The sequence below is a fragment of the Gossypium raimondii genome, chromosome 2, assembly GCF_025698545.1.
Source record: "Gossypium raimondii isolate GPD5lz chromosome 2, ASM2569854v1, whole genome shotgun sequence".
In the NCBI taxonomy this organism is placed as follows: Eukaryota; Viridiplantae; Streptophyta; class Magnoliopsida; order Malvales; family Malvaceae; genus Gossypium; species Gossypium raimondii.
Genome location: NC_068566.1, coordinates 42,513,556 through 42,536,095, shown reverse-complemented (window position 1 = coordinate 42,536,095; position 22,540 = coordinate 42,513,556). Strand labels below are relative to the sequence as shown.

General features: G+C 35.0%; 1 non-coding gene and 1 pseudogene across 1 annotated transcript; both read left to right on the top strand.

Annotated features, from left to right (window-relative positions):
• LOC105789708 (chitinase 2-like) overlaps nt 1-19,335 on the top strand; it is a 74,846-nt pseudogene extending 55,511 nt beyond the window's left edge.
• LOC128039383 (small nucleolar RNA R71) lies at nt 14,019-14,125 on the top strand. The gene has a single exon (XR_008193888.1). It is a non-coding gene; the product is annotated as a small nucleolar RNA R71 (small nucleolar RNA).
• Nucleotides 19,336-22,540: the final 3,205 nt, after the last annotated feature.

Sequence of the window (22,540 nt, the reverse complement as noted above, 5' to 3'; positions counted from 1 at the left end):
TCCTTTGTAGCTCTGCAGAAACGTTTTCTCCCACATTCACCCATTTATTTCCTTGGAGCTTCTTTTTGCTGGTACATAATTATTTTAAAAATTTTGCATAGCGTGGAACCTGTTTAATTGCATCAAGTAAAGAAATATTAATTTCTACCTTTCAGAATGTCTCAAGGATTTCTTTTTCCTTTCGTTCCTTTTTAAATTGGGCGAGTCTTCCAGGGTATGGGAGAGGTGCAACAAATGGTTTATGACGTGTCGGCTCAGTGGGAGCTGCTGGTTCGGCTTTCTGTTCAACGTCGTGGTCAGGACTCATGCCAGGCACTAGTTCTGACTCTGTTCCATCTTTTAAGGTCACATCTTTTAAGGTCACAACACTTGCATTTTGACGTAGGTTTGGCTCGGTTTAAAATGACAATTTCCTTGGTTCTCTAAATGACTAACTGTAATTGTTAGCTTACTTATTTGCTGATCTAGTTCTTGGAAATGTGCTTCAGTCTTTTGTTAGAACTTTTCGGTGCTAATGGCTAACCTCTCCACTATAGCTTCAAGAGATGACTTTGGAGGTTGATACTGTTGAGGCAGATGTGGTCTTTGTTGATATGGTTGATTGTATTTAGGGTTTGAACCATAGCTTAAGTTTGGGTGATCCCTCCACCTGGCATTGTACGTGCTTGAATATGGATCATAATGCATTTGAGGTGTCCTTGGGAAGTTCCCAACGGTGTTTACTTGTGTAGTCCTATCCTCAAGTAAAATCAGGCAATCGGTAGGATAATCAGGCTTAGCACAAATCCCACACAATCGAGCTAGCTTCGTTTGTCCTGCGAGTATATTTTTAACCGCATTATTAAGTTTGTCAATCTCATTTATACGGAAAGAGTGCTTAGCTCATGAACCCTTCTTGTAGGTTCCATAGGTGGTCGATACTATTGAGAATTTGCAACCATGGTCGAAATTAATTCCCTAGCTTTTTGGGGGAGTCATGTTCATAAGATTCCCTCCACTAGCAGCATTAATAATCTTCATTTCCATTGGAAGTAACCCCTCATAGAAATACTATAAGAGCGGTTGTTCAGACAGACCATATTACGGGCAACTTGCGCAAAACTTCTTGTATCGCTCCCAATATTGATAGAGTGACTCTACTTCCTTTTGTTGTATTCCGACTATACTCCTTCTTAATTCGGCTGCTCGAGCCGCTAGGATAAACCTGTCAAGAAACAATCGAGACATATCAATCCAAGTATTAACAGAACCCGAAGGTAAAAAAAAACAACCATTCTCTAGCAGAGTCAGCTAATGAAAAAGAAAAAGCTCATAGTTTTATTTGATCCCCAATTAATCCTTTTGGTTTCATGCTTAGACAAACCATGTGGAACCCTTTCAGATGAGTATGACGGTTCTCGTTTTTCAAACTGTGAAAAGTAGGAAATAAATATATTAATCCTGACTTTAACTCGAACGGTATTTCACCCGCCGGATAAGTTATGCATAGCGATTGTTATTCATCTAGTGCAATTGCAAGTTGGTGTGTAGTTTGATCTGTCATGCCGTCTGAATCTTCAGATGAGTAAATATCTTCAGTGTAAGATCCCTCTTCAAAATCAGGTTGTGGTTGTTTACTGCGCTGAATAGCTTCTTTTCAAAGTGTACGAGCCAACATTTCTATCTCCGGTTCAAATTCTAAAGTCCCCGATTCTGAGCTAGTCATAAAGAAACAAACAAAAATTAGAAAATTTCACCAATCCCCGGCAATGGTGCCAAAATTTGATGGGCATCGAAACCACCAAATATAAATTCCTACAACAAATATAACAATAAATTGAAATATAGAGTAGTAGGGTCGAATCCACAGGGACTGGTTATCTAATTTTGCCTTTTCTTGTGACCAGATTCGTTGTCCCGGCCACAGTCGTGCTCACGACTTGTGCGTAGTAGTGCTGAAAAAAATAAAAAATATAGGGTTTAAATTGATTAAGATAATAAAATAAGGAAGTATGGAGTGTAATAAAATAAAATAAAATAAAAATAGATTAAAAATGAAAAAATAAATTTAAGAAAATAAAATAAATTGGTAAATAAAATATTTTTAAGCTTAGCCATTGCCTCGGAGTACTTCAATCTTGAATTGATCATTGAAATAGATTTTCCCTTCCAAGCAATAAGTTGGTTATAGTGACCAAGAACGTCCTGATCACCAACATTTTCTTATGTAGTCAATCTCGGTACGACCTGCAAACTTACTTTTGCCAAATTTCTAACTGCGATACATGTGTTCACAATTTAAGATTTCAACATCCTTGCGATCTGAAAATCCCAACTCGAATCAACGGCCTTAACTCGAATCAACGGCCTTAACCGCGTGGGTCGTCTAAATTTGATCTCTATCTCCCTTGACAGAATCCAACTGGCTTTTCCCACCTAGACACACTAATTTGTTTGTGGAAATTCGAACACAGCACGGCCGATTCGTCTTCCCAACTATATGCCAAACAACTCCAACCCAACGTGCACTTTTTGAATTGAAGCTGAATCAACTTTAAGGGATGAACTTGCACTATCCCATACACCGGAGAGATAGAAAATACTGTGTTGAGAGGTTTTTTGAGTGGGTTAGAATCTCACGATTGTTTTGTTGGAGTAATTTCTGGGCTAAAGCTAAAAGGGGTTTAGTTAATCATGAAAAAGGTCATGCTTTGAAAATAGATTTGTGGAAAGTGGGAAGGGTGAAAGCCTTGGAAGATAATTAAACCAAAAGTTGAAAGTAAAGAAAAAAAGAGAGAATGAAACAACATAATAAAAAGGTGACGCAGGATGAGAGAAAAAACAATAGAGAATTTATTAAATGGCAAAGACAAAGTGTGTGTTCAATTGGCTGTAGCCACTAGGTATTTATACACACTTTTAATGCTAAAATTTAGCTAGACTTTTCCTAAATATTATCACTAAATAGTCCTAAATATTATCACTAAATAATTCAAATTTTAAAAATCAAATATAAAATAGAATTTAAACTAATTACAGAGTTGTAACAATAGAAAAAATCTTTCAATCTTTATCTAGCCACTTTTTAAAAAAAATCCTTAACTCTTCAATTTTTATCTAGTCATCTTTGAATATTCTATCTTTCAATCAAGCCCTCCTCTTTTCTTTTTTTCCAATTTAGCCCCCTTTTTGTAAGAGTTTGAATTCAGCACAACAATTTCATTCCTGATAAGAAAAATCCAAATTTAATAGCATTTTATCCTAAAATTAGCCAAAAATAAATACATTAAAATATGAATATATTTTGCTATCAGTAAATATCTCGTCGGAATAGCTCTTTAGATTGTCGATATCAGGTTGTTAAACTTATAGTGACGAATATTTCATTTTTAGTGACGCTTTATAAGCCGCCAATATAAGCCAGTTTGTTTGTAGTTGTATTAATTTTATACTTTCAACTGATACAATTAAAATAAATAAAAGGGGATTTTTTAAGGAAAAATTTAAATTAAAACTAAGAATTGAAGAAAAATAAATTGAAAACATTTTAAAGAAAACGATGATTAAAAATTGAGAGAAAATCAATAAGATGAAGCTCTCATCAAAGTGAAATCTCCATTTGATTCAAGGGTTTGATCATTTTTTACAAATATAAATCTCAATGTTCTTTAATAAATTGGTTATAATTGTTGAAGATCACTAAGCAACCTAATCTCTTGTTGAAGATCACTAAGCAACCTAATCTCTTTTTATCTTCTCGCTAATTAAGACAATCACCATTGATTACTTCCCTTATTAACAAACAATCCTATAAGAACCGCTTAGGATCTAATCTATCAATAGCATTAAGAAAAAAAAAAGACCCAATTCTAACCAACAAAAACATGATCAAGGTTTATTTAAGTTAGACTGCATGCCCACACTACATAATCATAAACTACAACATAAACAATTATGCAATTTGTCTCTAGTATTAGAAATCAATCAATCAATTAAACCTTTAATTGAAAAAGAAATCGTTCTAAACTATTAAATATCATTTGAATAGTTAATAAACCTGAACAAGTGTAATTAAATCAAAAGACATGCAAATACCAAAAGAACAAAAAGAAAAGATTAAGAACAATTCGATCTCACAAACTTTACAAAATCAAACTTTGAATATTATTTAGACTAGAAAGAAAAGTTTAGCAAGCCATAGAATAATATAGTACTGCCAAAAACAATAAGGTTTCTAGAACTTCCAAGTCTCTCCTAAAATATTGTATTTATAAAGTTTATTTGACCTAAAAGTAAGGTGACAATATTTGCTTAAACTTAAATATTCGAAAAGACAAAATTAGTCTTACGTCTAAAGTTAAAATAACATTCAATCCTACATGACACGGACAACGGGGCCATAGCTTGATAGAATGGCATTGGGCTAGCAGTGCATGAGGTGATAAGGTGTGATAGACTGGGCTGGGGTGTTGTTGGTTGGGCTAGACCCACACCGTTGTTGTATGGGGTCGTGGCCCACTCGTCTTTACTCAAGCCTCATTTTGAATTGTCCCTTTCGTTCCCAATGAGTAGTGATATTGCATCCCAAGCTCATACGTAACTAATTAAAGTCACGAAAACAGTCAAAATAATCACTTGTAACTAGCCAATTAAAGTAAATATAGAGAAGAATAACTATGCATGCAAAAAAGACACTTGTAACACTTTAAACCCGACCTAATTCACCGGGTTCGGATCTCAGGTGTTACTACACAAACCACTTAACAAAAAATTTAAAACAGTTGACTGATTTCCTCTTACTTAAACCATTTCTTTTATTCGAAGATTCATACACAGGAAAATAAAGGAAAGTATTTAGAAATAAAATATTACATCATGCTTTTCACTGAATCTTTTACAATATGAACCTACATTAAAGACAGACTATTTAGGGTGAAATCCTAATATGCCACTTTTCCTCTATATGTACAGTAACCCAGTACGCTGCTTTCATGGCATAATACTGACGTCGTCCCTCCAAGCGCAACCCTTATCATCATTACCTGAAACATAAACATAACATTTGTAAATTTAGGAGAACTTATTGAAAGTTAATATAGAGTACCTTGGTAGATACTTTTATAATATTTGGAGAACATTTGTACTAGCTACCCTTCTTAATCACTTACTTCTGTTTTGGGCAGATACTATCATAGTTCCAAGCTTACACTTACATGCCAACTACCTTACTCTTAGCATACCAATTCTCTATTGACTACTTGATTGACTTGCAATCCTTCAAAATATTACGTTAATCTCTTCATTCTCTTAAGATCACAAAAGTACTCTTCAAAAGAATATACCATCAGAGCCTACTTTATACATACCATCTCTTCACATATACACTTATTCTAAGACAGTTGTTTACGAATACTGTTTACTGATGGGTTCTTTTCACATTAGGTGGATTCTCGGAAAGAGTTGGATATCATCAGCTTACCAAATCAAAACATTACCTAAATCATTTAAAATCATTACCCACATCTTTGTTATAAAACACAAATCTACCTAATGTTACAGAGTAAGACATACTGCTACTTAGATATGGCGGATACCAGGGATTTAGATTTCAGCCCTATGTTACACAAATGAACTCAAATTTCCAATTTCTTATGTCTTTCATAATTACAAATACACCCATATTAAAAAAAAACAAATTACCATGGAAAATACCCTTTTTGAACATACAGATTCACACTTCTTTTCAAGAACTTCCCTTAAAACTTATTCAATTATATCACAATCTAACTCAACCAAATTAACTTCAGATGTATCAAAACCTTACCAAAGTTATACCCATCACAGAATGCTTAGAATTTATCCATAACCTACCACAAGGACAGATAATCACATCCCGCCATATAGGCTTAGCAGAGTATTCCACAAGGGTCAAACAAAATACGCCATAAGGGAAATATACATACTCATGTGTTTATTGTCCCGACAGACTGTTACAGAAGGTGTCATACGCTTCTCCCTCATGAACTTATACATACATTTCATGTATCGTGATATAGTTTGATCTACATATTATTGAAGGCTACACCATGAACATTCATATAATTATATATTGCCATTGGTTTTAACCATGGATTTACACACTTTCATGTATTGTGATTTGCCAATCCAGTCTTCATCTTACTGGAGGCTACACCATGACTGTTTTCATATCATACGAAGCCATGAGTCTCAACCTCAAGGTCATACACTTGTTTTCGTATTGTGATCTGTCAATCTGGTTAGCAATATAATTGCCCTACCAGAAACACCATAGAAGAGCATTTACATAGCATTCACTTACCTGGATTTGTTCACACATCTGATTGATTTATACTTTTCTATATCAAGATATACTTGCATACTTACCCAACAACAATCTATTCTAACAAAGCGTCATTCATATCATCATAACACGCATGTCATTTTTTTATACTATACTTCTCATGTTTACCAATTAGTAGAAATATCATTTACATTTATTTATACTTCTATTTGAACAGTACACATACAAGAGTCAGAATAGGGACTCACCTGACACTTACCTACTGTAGTTTGAACCTCCAAACCTAGACATCCTTCTTGAACCAATAGCAACAACTGTTTACAGAACATGGGGTCACCATTAAAAACTCATTTATATACAAATTACTATCATCTCATTCACTGGTAACCCCCATACAAAGCCTTGTACTTAAAACTTACTGTTCATATAACACTCATAGACTTACTCTTTCGGAACTGAACATGTAGAGCTATAATACTTACTTGGAGATGGAATGACCACTAATTAAATCAAGAAGCTTAGCTTTCATCCTATGAGGAAGAGATACAATTTTATTTAAGAAAATAACCAAAGAGTAATATTTTGAAGAAAGAAGAACCTCCTTTCAAAACCCTTCTCACACATATATCTAACTAAATCCCACTTAGTGGAACTTAATAAGTGTCACTTAATTCAAAATTTTCCCTTCTTAATGGCCTACAGATTTCGAGAGGAACATAAATGAGAATCTTGCATAATGGTTATTAGACTAGTAGAACCAGTTGGTTCCTAACCAGGTTACTTTACAACCTAACTTGCACAGTACCCAGACAAACAAGGCGTACTATACATTTGGCGACAACTCATGCTATAATTACTTTTTCGCTTAGCACAATCTTTTTCTTTAAATAGCAGAATAACCTGAAGTAGAATTTTCACTTACTTACATGGCGGTTACTATACACCCACACATATACGCCATAAGAAACAATTGTGCAAGCTACACTTCGTCAAATAGATAATTTTACTACTACACGCCTTAATCTCAGATTCGCCAGACTTGGGGCGTGACAACACTAAATGCACAAATAGAGCTAAAACATGATATTCCACTCAAAGAACTAGAAAAAGTAAAATAATAGGGGGAAAAATATACAAATTATGAGTACTTATTAAACCCTCACACTTAACATTTTGCTTGCCTTTAACCAAAATAAATTATTATGCTCATGCAATCCTAAAAATCCCCTAACTTGAATAATTGGTTGACAATATCCCTACACATCAATGGACAAATAAACATGGTTCATGAATGCAATCAAAATTCAACATGCTAATAGAATTATAGAAGCCACAATAACTCATAAACCTATGTAAATAAAAAAACCAATAAATTCATGTGTAAGTAGGATCAATTGCTCATTCCATCAATTTACAAAGTAAAAGTAGTCTTACAACAATCAAGAAAACATAATCAAGTTTGAACAAACCTTTTGAGGTCACTTAGGTATTTGAGGTTTAATTTATAAGAAAATTTTATTCGTATCTTAAGCCTTTGGTTTCTTTGTAACACCCCACGCCCGACCCGATCACCGATTTTGAGCAATGGGATGTCGCATTCGTTGCCGAAGCAACTATTGACAAAAAATCATAATAAAATCATCATACATGCATTTAACAACAATACAAAGCTGAATATAAAAAATATTGTTTCTTAGGTTTTAATAAAAACATACAAAAGTTTTAATTCAACTCGAGATCAAATAGGGACCTTTTTGAAACATTTTTAATTTTAGATCAAATACATATTAAAAACATTATTCAAATGTTTAAGCATATCATAAACATCTATGTATTATAATACAAAAAGAAATTCAAGCCTTAATCAAGCTTACGAAAGCTCTTTTGTAGATCCAAGCATGACCAAATACCAAATTGCAACGTTTTTAAAGTTTCCTTAATTGGTATCCAGACCCCTGATAGTGCCGATACCAAATTTAGCTTCGATGTTTCATAAAATCAAATTAAATAAAATGGTATTGATACTAAGCTTGAAGTACTGATACTTTCCTTTAGGTATCGATACTTTTATTTAGTATCGATATTATTTTAGCATTCTGTTTGTTTGAAAAAGTAATTGAAAATACTAGGTATCGATACCTTTACTAGGGTATTGATACCATAGCGCCAAAATGTCAAAATCTACCTTTTGGTTCCTTTCCATGTCAAAAACCAAATTTGGTTTAAATGGTGCCTTAAGCACCAAACAAAACTTGCGTATAACACTCCAAAATATATACCAAGCATTGCATAAACCATTATCAGTTCAATACATCTCATATTGGCACCAAAATCACTCCAACTTAACTTATACAAATCAAATTCCTTAACTATAAACTTAACCATTTCATACCATCATTCAGCCTACTTTATCTATTTGAATATACCTTTGTTGGAGGACTTCCTCAATTGGTTCTTGTTGTGGGGTTTCTTCTAAAATTTCTGAGAAGTGTGGCGACGCCTCCACACTTACCTCACTAGAGTTGGAGATTTCTTCAATAACGCTCAATACTTCACTCAATTCTTCAACCTTTATCTCTTGTCAAAAATCGACCTTCAAGTCATGCTATTCAACAACCGTATAGGAGGCCCCTCAACTTCAATAGTGTCTGACTCGACACACTCGTCCACCATAACACTTTTTCTAACTCGACGTCAGATGGCTTCTAACACAAGATCCAACTGACTCTGTATGATTTCCAAATTTTCCTGGCACTTAGACATGCCATTCTCAAATGCGCTACCCTGAATGGTTAAGTAGTGATCTTTATTAGGCTCTTCCCATCCTTGGTTGTCGCTATTTGCTGCATAAGCATAACCATGAGAATCATAAAAGGGGTTATACCATTTCATCCCATAGTAGCCCTCTTACTCCCAACTAAGTGTTGAAGTACCATTTTCATTAGACACGAACGGACCTTTGGACCACCTATAATCATCATTAGACATGACTATCAGTCAATAATTAATAAGAAAAAAACATGAAAACTATAAAAAAAAAGTTGTATCTATAGACTTAATTTTTGCTAATTATCTCTCTAACAAGCACGCAATATAAAAAATCACTAAATCTTGCACTGACTCCTCAGTAGCAGCACCAACAACTTGACCTCATTTTCTTGTCCTCATGAATGAAGAGAGAAATCAAAACTAAAAGAAATATAACTATCCCAACTTATTGCAAGTGTGACATGTCAGTTGTAATATTTGAAGTGTTACAATGGAACTCAAGAGTATTCTAAGGATCAAACCCAAGAGAGTTAGCGATTTAGTGATTTCTATTCAAGAATGCATGCAAGAAAGGAGTCTAGCTAGCTACTCACTTATTTCTATATTATGGCGGAGTGTAAATTGAAGTTGAATTAAACTAATTAATTACCCAAAATAGAGAAGGAATAAATAGTAAATAAAGAAAAATATAAAACTACAAAATACGATACAAAAAGTGCTTGGTTGATTTCCATATTGTTAACTAACCATCGAATTAGAGATCTAAATTGTTAACACTCCTAAATTGGCTCAATTTTACCTATTGGGCACAACTTTACCAACTTAAACAAATTAGTTCGACTTATCTCTTGACCTCACCTAACTATCCCAAGACTGATGAATTGGTTCCCAATAATATTACCTCTCGATCTCACTTATCTTGATTTTCCCTTAGGTGTGTCAATCTTAAGTTTTGAAGTTTATTCGATTTAGTCTAGTTTTGCAATTTAATTCTTGAACCCATAAACTAACTAAACAACATATTCATCAACCAACCACCTACGGTTTAGTTTCACATTACCATATTAAAGCTAACACACATGAAAGAAACAACTATGGAAGCCATTAACACAAACTTGAACAAACACATGAAAGCTTTGATTTTTAACTTAATAAAATTAAACGAAAAACAACTAACACAAAGATAAATAAACAAGAACACTAAAGAGGAGAACTTTAACAGATGAAAATAAAGAAAAATGAAATAACATTAAACTAAAGGTTAAAATGTGATTACTAACCACCTTTGGATGTACCAACGTCCAGAGTAAGAATCCTGCAGAAAATATATGAAATAAGTGGTGTCCGCAGGTGTATGGGTTATGTTGTAATATAGTTACAATGAAGTATGTACATACTCCGGAGATCATACTCAAGGGAGGCGAATACTAAATTAATCCTAACTTAAAAACAAATAGATCTAATTAGTACCGTAAATAAATCATAGTATGATAAAAAATAAATAAGAGATTTTTAGGGTTTTTATAATACTGAATAAAATAATCTAAACAAAAGAACTTTGGAAAACTAATTGTATAAATTGAATCAAATCTAAGAATAGGTGATTAGATCGCTTTGGCAATCATAACTATCTGCTACATCAAGTTTCTATTCAATCAACTAGTCGTTACACTAGCAAGATATCTCAATCTTCCACTAAACTAATGAGTCGGTAAGAAATACTTATCTTTCGACCTCGTAGTCCAGACAAATTCGGGGATAAGGTGTTCATGGATAGACCATAACGATTTTGGGTTAATTCCCACCTAAATGACTTCCTAAGGTCGTCAACCTTAGGGTTTAAGTTCTTCCTCTCCTAAACAGCTGATCCGCTAAGAAAACCTTATACAACAATTAATCAGTCATACCTCCACTCAATAATCCCCCATAAAAGGATTAGTTCCTCATGGATTTTTGTAAACACAGTAAACTTGATAAAGTAAATAGACATTAGGAATAATTCAAGAGTAAAGTGTAAAGACAAATCTTGATTGTATTGTATAGATAAGCGTTGTCACATCCCAAAAATTAGGTTAGTGACACCAAGAGTGGTCACGTCTTGTTTTTTAATTAAGGTTGTGGAAATTTTATTAAGTGAATTAATTTGGTTCAGTGGTTAGGTGTTGTGTTTGTGTGTGACAGGTTTTGGGTTAAAATCTTTTCCCTTGAAGTTTTGTTATTTTTGTCAATCCTTATCTTTAAACATTTGATTTATAAATTATTTTCGTTCATCTAATAACAAAGATGAGCCTACTGATTCAATGGTAAGGCTTCAGTTTACTTAGAGGTCCTATGTTCAAATCCTGTGTTTGTGTGAAGTGGAATTATTTGTGTTTTAAACTCTAGGGAGAATTCTGATAAGGATACCTAATTAGATTTGAGTGGGGGAAGTAGGTAGTTTTTTTTTAATTTCTTTTGCAAAATAATCTAATTCCCAAATTTTTTACAACTTTTCTTTCATGTTTCTTTCTTTCCACTTCCCCTCTTTTACTGTTCTTTTTCCTATTTTCCTAAATTTCCACAACCATTTCTTCCTTTTTAGTATGCACCATCTTGGTTTCAAATTTACTTGCAACTTGGTTGTTCTTAATCACATATTTTCTCTATTTAGATTCGCCTTCTTGCTGTTATTTATTCGCCATTGTTTTTCTTTAGCAATCCATTCCTTAGTTTTGTGTTGCTCGCGCGTAGGTAAAGAGTTCGACATGGTAAGTGAAGTTTATTGTTGACATCATTCGTTCTTTGCGTAAGTGGGTGGTTCTTGGTTTGTGTGAGATTTTGGATGATGATTTGATTAATCGATTTGGCATAGATGTAATTATATTTTGTTCGAGAATATTGTTTAGGTGGGAACCTTGAGACGAACACTCCTTCAGCGACTTAGTTCGGTAAGGAGTTGCAGGATATTCGATCAGGGTAAGTGCCTGAATGTTTTGGGGGCTGAACGTTGGCTTTTGTCAATGGAAACTTTGATTAGTTTGCGAGAGTTGATGCTAAATAGTTTATTTTAATGTTAATTTTAGGGTTTGGAAAACAAGTGCTTGAGTTTACATCGAAAACTGTCCAGGGTGTGACTCAAACTCGTAAAAAAACGAACGACAGAAAGCCAAAAAACTCACTTTTGACATCACACGACTGTGTGAGCCACACGATCTAGGCTATTTGGTCCGTGTGGGCCACATAGGCGTGTGTTAAGTTATGTGGGTCTATTTTCTAAAAATTTTGTCTAGGGTCGTATTTATGTTTAATGTGTAGTTACTCACTCCATAGGGTCCATAATGTACAAAAACGACTTGAAAATATGATATCTGATAGTGGGATGCTCCTTTTTTACCTCATTCTATTGATGACGACATTTAAAATTTTCTGTTTCACTATTAATTCTCATAGTTAATTCATTGTTTTCTAAACCAATATTAGATCTAGATGTAGCTAAAAAATGGTCTACCTAAAAGAATGGGTATCTCACGATCCTCTTCAAAATCTAAGATAATAAAATTAGTTGGGATGATATAGATCCTCACTTTGACTAACACATCTTCAAGTCCCCTTTCAGTCATACTGAAGACCTATCAGCTAGTTGTAGTGTAGTATGAGTATTTTTAAGCTCCCCTAACCCGAGTTTGTTATATATGAATAAATACATTAAATTAATACTGGCTCCTAAATCACATAAAGCTTTGTTAAAATATACGTCCTCTATTTCTATAAGTATTGTAAAACTTTTCGGGTCTTTTAATTTTGGGGGTACCTATTTGTATTTAATAATGCTACATGAGGCGCTTCTGTTAACTTGCTCTCCTATTTTTATTTTCCTACGCCTAGACATGATTTCTTTTAAATAATTGGCATTTTTAGGAACTTTTTCAAGTAAATCAATTAGAGGCAACTTAACATTCAAATATTTAAATAATTTTAGAAAACTTATAAATTCTACCTCATCTCATTTCTGTTTTTCTTCCAACTATGAAAGGAATGGCACCATTGTCAGTGTAGGTTCCTTGGCTTATTCATTTTCTAGCTCAACGATCGGCTCGGTTATCTATTCAAGTTTTTATTCAGTCACAGCTTGTTAAGGTTCCTCTTGAAGATCTTCAGTATCTTTTTTTCTTTCTTTTGAGCTGGGTTCTCTGGGCTACTCAGTACTTTTCCTGATTGGAAAGCAATTGCTTTCACATGCTCTTTCTCTTCTCTTCGAGGATTATTCTCAGTGTTGTTTAGGATACCAGTGCTAATTTGTCTCCCATCATGCTCATTAATTGGCTCATTTAATCTTCAAGCTTAGTCAATGTTTTCATTGCATTAGTACATTCAGACTGCACCTGTTTCACTTTCGTCCACATTGATTTCATCTCGCCCTCGATCTGATCCAAGTGTTGATCACATACAGTATGGTCATTCGGATTGGCCCTTTCTTGAGGTTTCTATAAATAAGGATGTTGTAATTAATATTTTTAATTGGTTGTTCATTCTTACCTCCTCCTTGATTTTCGTCCCATCTTAAGTTCCGATGATCTTTCCAACTAGGATTATAAGTGTTTGAATATGGGTTTCCACATTATTCCCAATATAGTTTACATCATCGGTTGGATTATTGATGTAATGGAAGAGAGGTTTATCTCTTCCATTTATAAATGACATAATGGTTGTGAATTCTATACGGTTGATTCTGTCCACAATCTGTTGGTATCTGTCATCCTCATAGGCTGTCTTGATCATAGATGGTTTCTGGCCATATGTGTAGCATTCAATTGGCCACTTGTAAGAATTAATTTCCATATTCTCTATAAATTCATACACATTCTCGTATGTTTTGTTTATAAGGGCTTCTCTTGCGAGTCCATCTAATCCTGGTCGTACGTGTGCATCCAAACCATTATAAAACATTTGCAGCCTTAGCCACTCAGGTAGTCTGTGATGTGGGCATCTCTGGATTAGCATTTTAAAACACTCCCAAGCTTCATGAAAACTTTCTCCCTCTAATTGTTTGAAAGTTGCGATCTCCCTCCTTAGTTAGACCGTCTATAGGGAAGAACTTTTGTAAGAATTTTTGTCTGAGTTCGTCCCATGTTGTGATAGATCCTGGTGCCTACGAGTCTAACCAAGAGAAAGTGTTATCAATTAAGGAGAAGGGGAACACTCGAAGACGAATAGCATCATCGATGACCTCATTATATTTATCAAAAAGTTGAAGGAAGAATTTAGATGTTGATTTGGGTCTTTCATTGTTCCTCTGAACTACAAATTATTTTGGATCATGCTGGGTTTTATTTCAAAATTGTTAGCCGTGATGGCGAGCATTGAAATGCTTCATTGAACCACCTCCGGATTTGGTAGCCCATAGTGCCTTAAGGTTCTTTCGTTACGTGCCATAGGTATATTTGTGGGTAGTTGTAGTTGTGGTGGTATATCTTGTGGGTTAGCTTCTTTAGTTATTGAACAACGAGTTCTTATGTAGTGGATTACCTATAGTAAGTGTTGATTTTTCATCTACTGTTGCTATCGATGGTTCATGCGTATTAGTCTTTCTGGATCAATGGTACGCTATATAGGTGTTCCCCTACAACAAGTCATACATTGAAACCACAAAGTAAAATAAAAATGCTAGTGAAATAAAATTAACAATCGTAGCTAGAATTTAGAAATTTCCTAATTTTTTTATTAAATACAAAGATAAAAATAAATTTAGTGACATTTCCTTCTTGGCAACGGCAACAACAACTTAACCACCTCCGGACGCACCAACGTCCAGAGTAAGAATCCTGTATAAAAGATATGAAATAAGTACTATAGTTACAACGAGTTATGTTGTGTTATAGTTACAACGAAGTAGGTAAGTACTCCGAGGACCGTACCCAAGGGAGGCGAGTACTAAATTATTCCTAACCTAAACAAAAAAAGATCTAATTAGTATCATAAATAAATCATAGTATGATAAAACATAAATAAGAGATTTTTAGGGTTTTTATAATAATGAATAAAATAACCTAAACAAAAAGAAATTTGGAAAACTAATTGTATAAACTGAATCAAATCTCTAAGAATGGGTGATTAGATTGCTTTGGTAATCATAACTAACTGCCACATCAGGTTTCTATTCAATCAACTAGTCGTTACCCTAGCAAGGCCTCTTAATCTTCCACTAAACTAACGAGTTGGAAAGAACAACTTATCTCTCGACTTCACAGTCCAGATCAATTCGGGGCTAAGGTGTTCACGGATAGGCCATACCAATTTTGGGTTAGTTCCCACCTAAATGAATTCCTAGAGTTGTTAGGCCTAGAGTTTAAGTTTTTCCTCTCCCAAACAGTTGATTCGCTAAGAAAACCTCATACAAAAATTAATCCGTCATACCTCCACTCACTAATCCCCCATAAAAAGATTAGTTCCTCATGGATTTTGTAAACTTAATAAACTTGATAAAGTAAATAAACATTAGGAATAATTCAAGAGTAAAGTGTAAAGAGAAACTCTGATTGTGTTGTATAGATAAGTGTAGAATCCACAAAGAGTTGATCGAATCTACAAATCAGATCTCTCGATGAATGCAACTAGAAATAAATTGGAAAGAAATCTAAAACCTAAGAAATGGAAAAATAACTAAAACTTAAAATTACAAAGGAAATTCTAAAGTATGAAAAGTTGTCCTTTACCAAGTGTTAGGAGCCTATTTATAGAGTTAGGGTTACCGCCGTCCTCAACCCTAGGTCATTTGATGTCCTCATGTTTAACTTTTGATTGTGTGGACCAAAATGCCCCTAGCTCGTAAATGTTTCTTGTATAAGGCCAATGTTGTGATACCCTAATGCTTGTGTCGCAACATCAAAGGATATATGCTCAAGTTTGGGGTAGCTTTAGGGGTATGTCACAACATCGAAGGTAGTTTCAAGATTCATGCATTCTGCTCCCTATGTTATGACATTGAACTTCCCGTGTTGCAACACAATGACCAGTATTGAGTTTATACGCCCTCGAATGGTCTCCTGAACACTATGTACATTATCTCACCTTTAGCCCTCATTCGGCCCCTAAGGTCAATAAAAAACTCAAAATACACTTTTTATTGAATTTAAATTAAACAATGAATAGTTAACTAAAACGTAATGAAAATGATTGTATTCAAACTCCTCAAGTACGAAATTTAGTTTAATCTGCTACATCGTATTATGATAGATCAATTACAACCAAGTTTAAATTATTAGTTATGTAAATAAACCTAGCTATAGTAATAACCAAACTAACTAACTACCATTAATAAGAAGAAGAACAAGAAAATGTGCAGGAAAAGTAAACCCTAAGCTATGGAAAAGAAAACCACCCTAAACCTAAACTAAAGGATGAAAGAAACTTTAAAATTAAGGAGCTTTCTAACCTAAACTACAACCTCATTTCTTCAGCCAATTTTTGGCTTTTTAAAGCTAATTAAAACCCGAGTTTTAGTGAGCAAAATGCCACTGGATGTTGTATATTGATTGGTGTTAGTGTTGGACAAAAGCCACCCTTGCAGTCATTTTTCTCCACGTTAGGCAGTGATATCACAAGAACCAGGCTTGGGTATAACAATACCTATGACAATATTGAAATGGGGGTTCTTTTGGGCGTTGGATATTGTGATATCACTGTGAAGGGTCTCGGTCCTCTTCAATTCAGCACTGTCAGGGGTACCACGACTTTTAAGCTTTGATGACGTAATACCTCATTTCTAGGTGATGTTTTAACTCACGTTCGGGCCTCCGATGACTCCCTACAACACTTAATCGATTGTTAGGTTTCAAAAAGAGTATAAAACACATTATTTCATTTTATTAAGACAAAGAATGAAAACTAAATAAAACACAACAAAAAAAATAGAAATTGCTCGAAAACAAATTCATAAAGTGTAATGCGGAACCTAATTTGACATATCAAATTTCGGTAGATCACTAGGCTATCAATGAGATCTTTGTTGATGAATAGTTAGTCTGGGTAAAATGTTTTCAAGTGAATGATGTAAAACCATCAATGCTTTGGTATGCAGATATCGTTAATTACTTAATATGAGATGTATTTTTTTTTTTAAATGCTTCAAGCCAACAAAAGAAAATGATTATGCTTGAATCGAGAGATTATATTTGGGAATAACCATATGCCTTCCAATAGTGTGTAGATCAACTTATTTGACAGTGTGTGGCCGAGGAGTAAATTGATGTTATATTGGTTGGATGTCATGTCTCGCTTTGTGGGGGACATTTTGGAGGAAAAAAGACTACTTAAAAGATTTTGCAATCAGTGTTTTATTAGCCAATCATGACTTAGGATGCTTATTATTTTGCAAGAAGATGTAACAGTTGTGAATGAACGAGAAAAACTTCTAAAAGTGATGAGATGCCTCAAAAAAGGATTTTGGAAGTTGATGTTTTTTTATGTATGGAGGATAGACTTCATGGGGCCATTCTTGAATTCATTCGAAAATTAGTACATTTTGTTAGTAGTGGATTATGTTTTCAAATCGGTAGAAGTAGTAGCCTTGCTAGCGAATGATACTAAGGCAGACAAATATTTTTTGCATAAGAACATTTTCTCAAGATTTGAAACTCTTAGGGTGCTCATAAGTGATGAAGGTTTGCATTTCTACAGTATACAATTAGAAAATGCTTTATCAAAGTATAATGTTAAGCATTGAATTGCAACTACTTATCATCCATAAACCAGTGGTCAAGTAGAGGTTTCAAACCATGAGATTAAGCTAATCCTGGAGAAAACAATGAACCCATCTTGGAAAGATCTGTCGGTTTGGCTAGATGATGCATTGTAGGCTTATCGAGCAACTTATAAGACTTCGTTGGGGATTTTTTTTATATTGTATTGTTTATGGAAAGAACTATCATTTGTTAATAAAGTTAGAAAGGTAAACATACTGAACAATTAAGAAGTTTGAATCTTGATACCAATTAGGTTGTTCCAATTGCTTGAATTGGAGGAATTCAGATTTCTAGCATATTAAAATGTCAAACTATACAAAGAGAAAAGCAAACTACGTCATGATGTCATGTTTAAGAAAAAAAGCTTTATGCCATGACAATATGTGTTAGTGTTTAATGCCCAAAATTAAATTGTTTCTAGAATTTCAAATTCTATAAAAAAAATTCTACATTTATTTTGTTGGATTTGATGCACTTAGTTTAGTATTTTCGTCTTTGTATACTTGTATTTTAACGAATAAATTTTTTTAATTAAATAGTTGCTAATATATTAATATCCTTTGTATATTGTCCTCAAATGAATTTTGCACGCAAAGTAAAATTGAAACAAATATTGGCCCTTGATTTTCTAAGGTTTAACTAATAATAAGCGGTATTACGTGGTCGAAACGTAATACAAAAAGACAACTTATATTAATAGATAATCTACAAATGTCTTTAGTCTAATAAAAAATTGAGCAAATCGATTGAAAGACTAATATGTCATCTACCAAGTCCCATTGGAGAGATACCTTGTCTTAGGTATGAAACAGATGTCTCTAGAAGATAAAAATATAGATGTGACTGACTGGACTGATAATACATCGGACATAACCCAAATACAATAGATTCTAAATTCCTTTGTAGGTTTATCCACTTGTGATATTAATAGTATAACATACTTTAATCTTGAGTGAATGATGGACTATATATGCATGATTCATATATTTGGTGTAAATGAAAGTTTGAATTCAAATAAATAAAAAACTAAAAGCTAATACGTAGATATACAACTTGGATTTCCAATGCGGTTTCTTCACTCACAACATCATCAAAAGAGTACAACTTGGATGGGATTGATATTGACTATGAGCACTTCAATGCTATACTTGACACTTTTTCTAGGTGCATTGGGAAACTTATAAAAACCCTCAAGAATAATAGAGTCACCTCTTTTGCTTCCATAGCTCCATTTGATGATGTTCAAAACCATTAAAAGGCTTTGTGAAAAGTTATGGTGACCTTAAAGACTATGTCAACTTCCAGCTTGATATCTATGATCAAGGAACAACGGTCTCTCAATTCATCAATTACTTCAACACCCAAAGCTCTAACTATAATGATGGTAAGGTTTTAGCCAGCTTTATGAGCAATAGGTGCAGTGGCTTGACACCGGACTGCTTCTTTACCACCTACAGTAGGCTCAAGAGTGAGAACAAACTCCATGGCATATTTGTTTGGTCTGCAGATGACTTTCAGAGAAACGTTTCCCGCATATCTGAATAACTTTGATGAAGTCAGCTCCCATGTAGCAACCAAGGTGGCCATGCAGGGAACGTGCAACAAAGCAGCAAAGTGAAACTGTTTTTGTTTCATTTGGTTACTCCAATGAACATTTTGTATTTTAGTTTGTTTTAAACTTAGTAGGTAGCTGCATTTTGATGTAATTAGGTGTTGATTGACTGATAATTCAACAATACAACTTAAACAAGTCATGTTAACAAGTTTCAATGTAATTTAGTGGTGTTAGGTAGTTGATTAGGTAAAAGCTTGTTTGTTTTCTTTTGAAGTTGACTTACTTATGTAATGGCTCAATGCCTTATTTTCAAGTTAATGATAATTTCAAATAATTTTTTGATTAAAAACTCTCTTTTTGTTTTTCCACTTGCAGAAATTCTGTTCATCATCAATTGTTTCTTCTGCAAGTCTCGAGGCTTGCTGTTGAAGTAAGATCAAAGCAGCTTGCTACTGCCTTCAACACTAACAATTGGTATCTGGAGCTACATTCTTAGAGGACCTGTGGGAGATCAACACCAAGAACTATGGCTTCTTCAGGATTTTCACCAGTAGCCCCACCTGTCTTCAATGAAGAAGGTTTCCATATATGGCTGGTCAAGATGAAGACTTACCTGCAGGCCTTTGATCTGTGGGAAGTTGTCAACACAGATGCTGAGCCAGCACCACTGAGGGCCAATCCCACAGTAGCTCAGATAAGGCAACATGCTGATGAGAGGACTAAGAGGCACAAAGCTATGTCCTGCATTCAGAACTGTGTATTAGATGTCATCTTCACCAGAATTATGGCCTGTGAGACTCCAAAATAGGCCTAGGACAAGCTTAAGTAGAAGTTTCAAGGCACAGAGAGGACAAGGCAACAACAGCTGTTGAATTTGAGAAGGGATTTGAAAATCTAAAGATGAAGGAGGAAGAGACAGTGAAGTAGTACGCACACAGAATAATGACAGTGGTCAACAGTATAAGGCTCCTTGGTGAGCACTTTGATGAGACAAGAATTGTGGAGAAAGTTCTCTCCACTTTGCCTGAGAGATATGAAGCAAAGATATCCTCTTTAGAGGACTCAAGAGATCTTGCTAGCATCTCTTTGACTAAGCTGATTAACACCTTCTATGCTCAGGAATAAAGAAGAGCTAGCAGGGCTGAAGACCACCAGAAAGGTGCTTTTCAAGTCAAAACCAGAGAGGTCTTGAGCACCAATGCTTATAAAGGAAAAAAGCACTGGAAAAACAGGCCTAAGCCTGATGCTGCAAGAAGCAGGGACCAACCCTGGAGGCATTGTAAAAGGGCTGGTTTTCCAGAAGATAGATGCTGGTTTAGACCAGATGTAGTATACCAACACTGCAAGAAGAAGGGCCGTGTTGAAAGGGTTTGTAAGAACATAAACAAACCAAAGCAGAACCAATTTCAGCAACCAAAGGCTGAAGCTCGAATGGCTGAAGACACTAGTGATCAAGAAGAGCAAGTTTTTGTTGTTTCCTGCTTAGTTGCTGAGAGGAAGTGCTCTAAAGGCTGGCTATTGGACAGTGGCTGCACTAATCACATGTCACCAGATGCATCCTTGTTCAAAACCTTGGACAGAAGCTGCAAAACCAAGGTTAAGGTTGGAAATGGTCAGTTTATAAAAGTTGAAGGAAAAGGGGATATGCTGATATGCACTCCTACAGGCAACAAGGTCATCTCGAATGTGCTATTGGTGCCTGAGATTGACATAAACCTTCTCAGCATAGCTCAACTGCTCGAGAAAGGCTACTCAGTTGTGTTCAAGGGCAAACAGTGTCAGATTACAGATCCAAGTGGATCAAGTCTCATGACAGTCACCATGACTGACAAATGCTTTAAGGTTCACTGGCCAAGTGACTCAAAGTCAGCCTACACAGCCTCTTCTGATGATTCCAAGCTCTGGCATCAAAGGCTTGGACATGCCAACTTTAGATCAATGGCTCAAATGGTTAGTGAAAGCCTGGCTGAGAACTTCACCAACTCAGTGGAGCATGATGAAGTTTGTGAAGTGTGCCAGATGGGAAAACAGGCAAGACTGCCATTTCCTACAAATTCAGCAGGGAGAGCTACAGAAAGACTGCAGCTGGTGCACACTGATGTGTGTGGCCCAATGAAGACTGAATCACTCAGCAAAAATAGGTACTTTATCCTTTTCATTGATGATTATACTAGATATTGCTGGATTTTCTTCATGAAGCACAAGTCAGAGGTAGCTCAAGTGTTTATGAAGTTCAAAGCTGGTGTTAAAACAGAAACAGGTTGTAAGCTGAAGTCAGTGAGGTCAGATAATGGGACTGAGTACACTTCAGCTCAGTTCCAAGCCATTTGCAATGATGCTGGCATCAAACACCAGCTAACAAATGTGTATACGCCTCAGCAGAATGGGGTCTTTGAAAGGAAGAACAGAAGTCTGATGGATATGACCAGGTGCCTACTGTTTGAGAAGAAACTATCCAAAACCATGTGGGCTGAGGCAGTAAACACTGCTGTTTACCTTCAGAATAGGCTCCCAACTAAGGCTCTTACTCACAAGACACCTTTTGAGGCTTGGTTCAGATTCAAACCTTCATTGGCACATCTGAAAGTATTTGGTTGCTTGTGCTATGCACAAATACCAGCAGTGAAGAGGGGCAAGCTTTCAAGGAGAGCTCAGCCTGGCATTCTAGTAGGCTATAGCTCAGTTAAGAAAGGCTATAGGATCCTGGACCCCTTGAAAAGCAAAATTCAAGTAAGCAAGGATGTGATTTTCAATGAAAAAGCATGCTGAAATTAGGAGAAAAATGAGCCAGAAGCTCTTTCAGAAGAACTGGTGCCTAACCAAGCTGAACTCGAGCAGATTGGTCTTGAAATGGACATTGATGATGTGCCTGTGAGAGGCACAAGGTCCTTGGATGAAGTTTATGAGAGAGCAAAGATTGCTATAACAGAACCTACCAGTTTTGAAGAGGCTGAGGAAGATAAAGGTTGGAAGCAGGCTGTGGTTGATGAAATCAACATGATTCACAAGAATCAAACATGGGAGCTGGTTGATAAGCCACTTGGAAAGAAAACCATTAGAGTAAAATGGGTCTATCGAGTCAAGCATAATGCAGATGGGAGTTTAAACAAGCTGAAAGCTAGATTGGTTGTGAAGGGCTTTAGTCAAAGATATTGGACTACTTGGAAAAATGTGCTCCAAAGAGCTGACTTGACA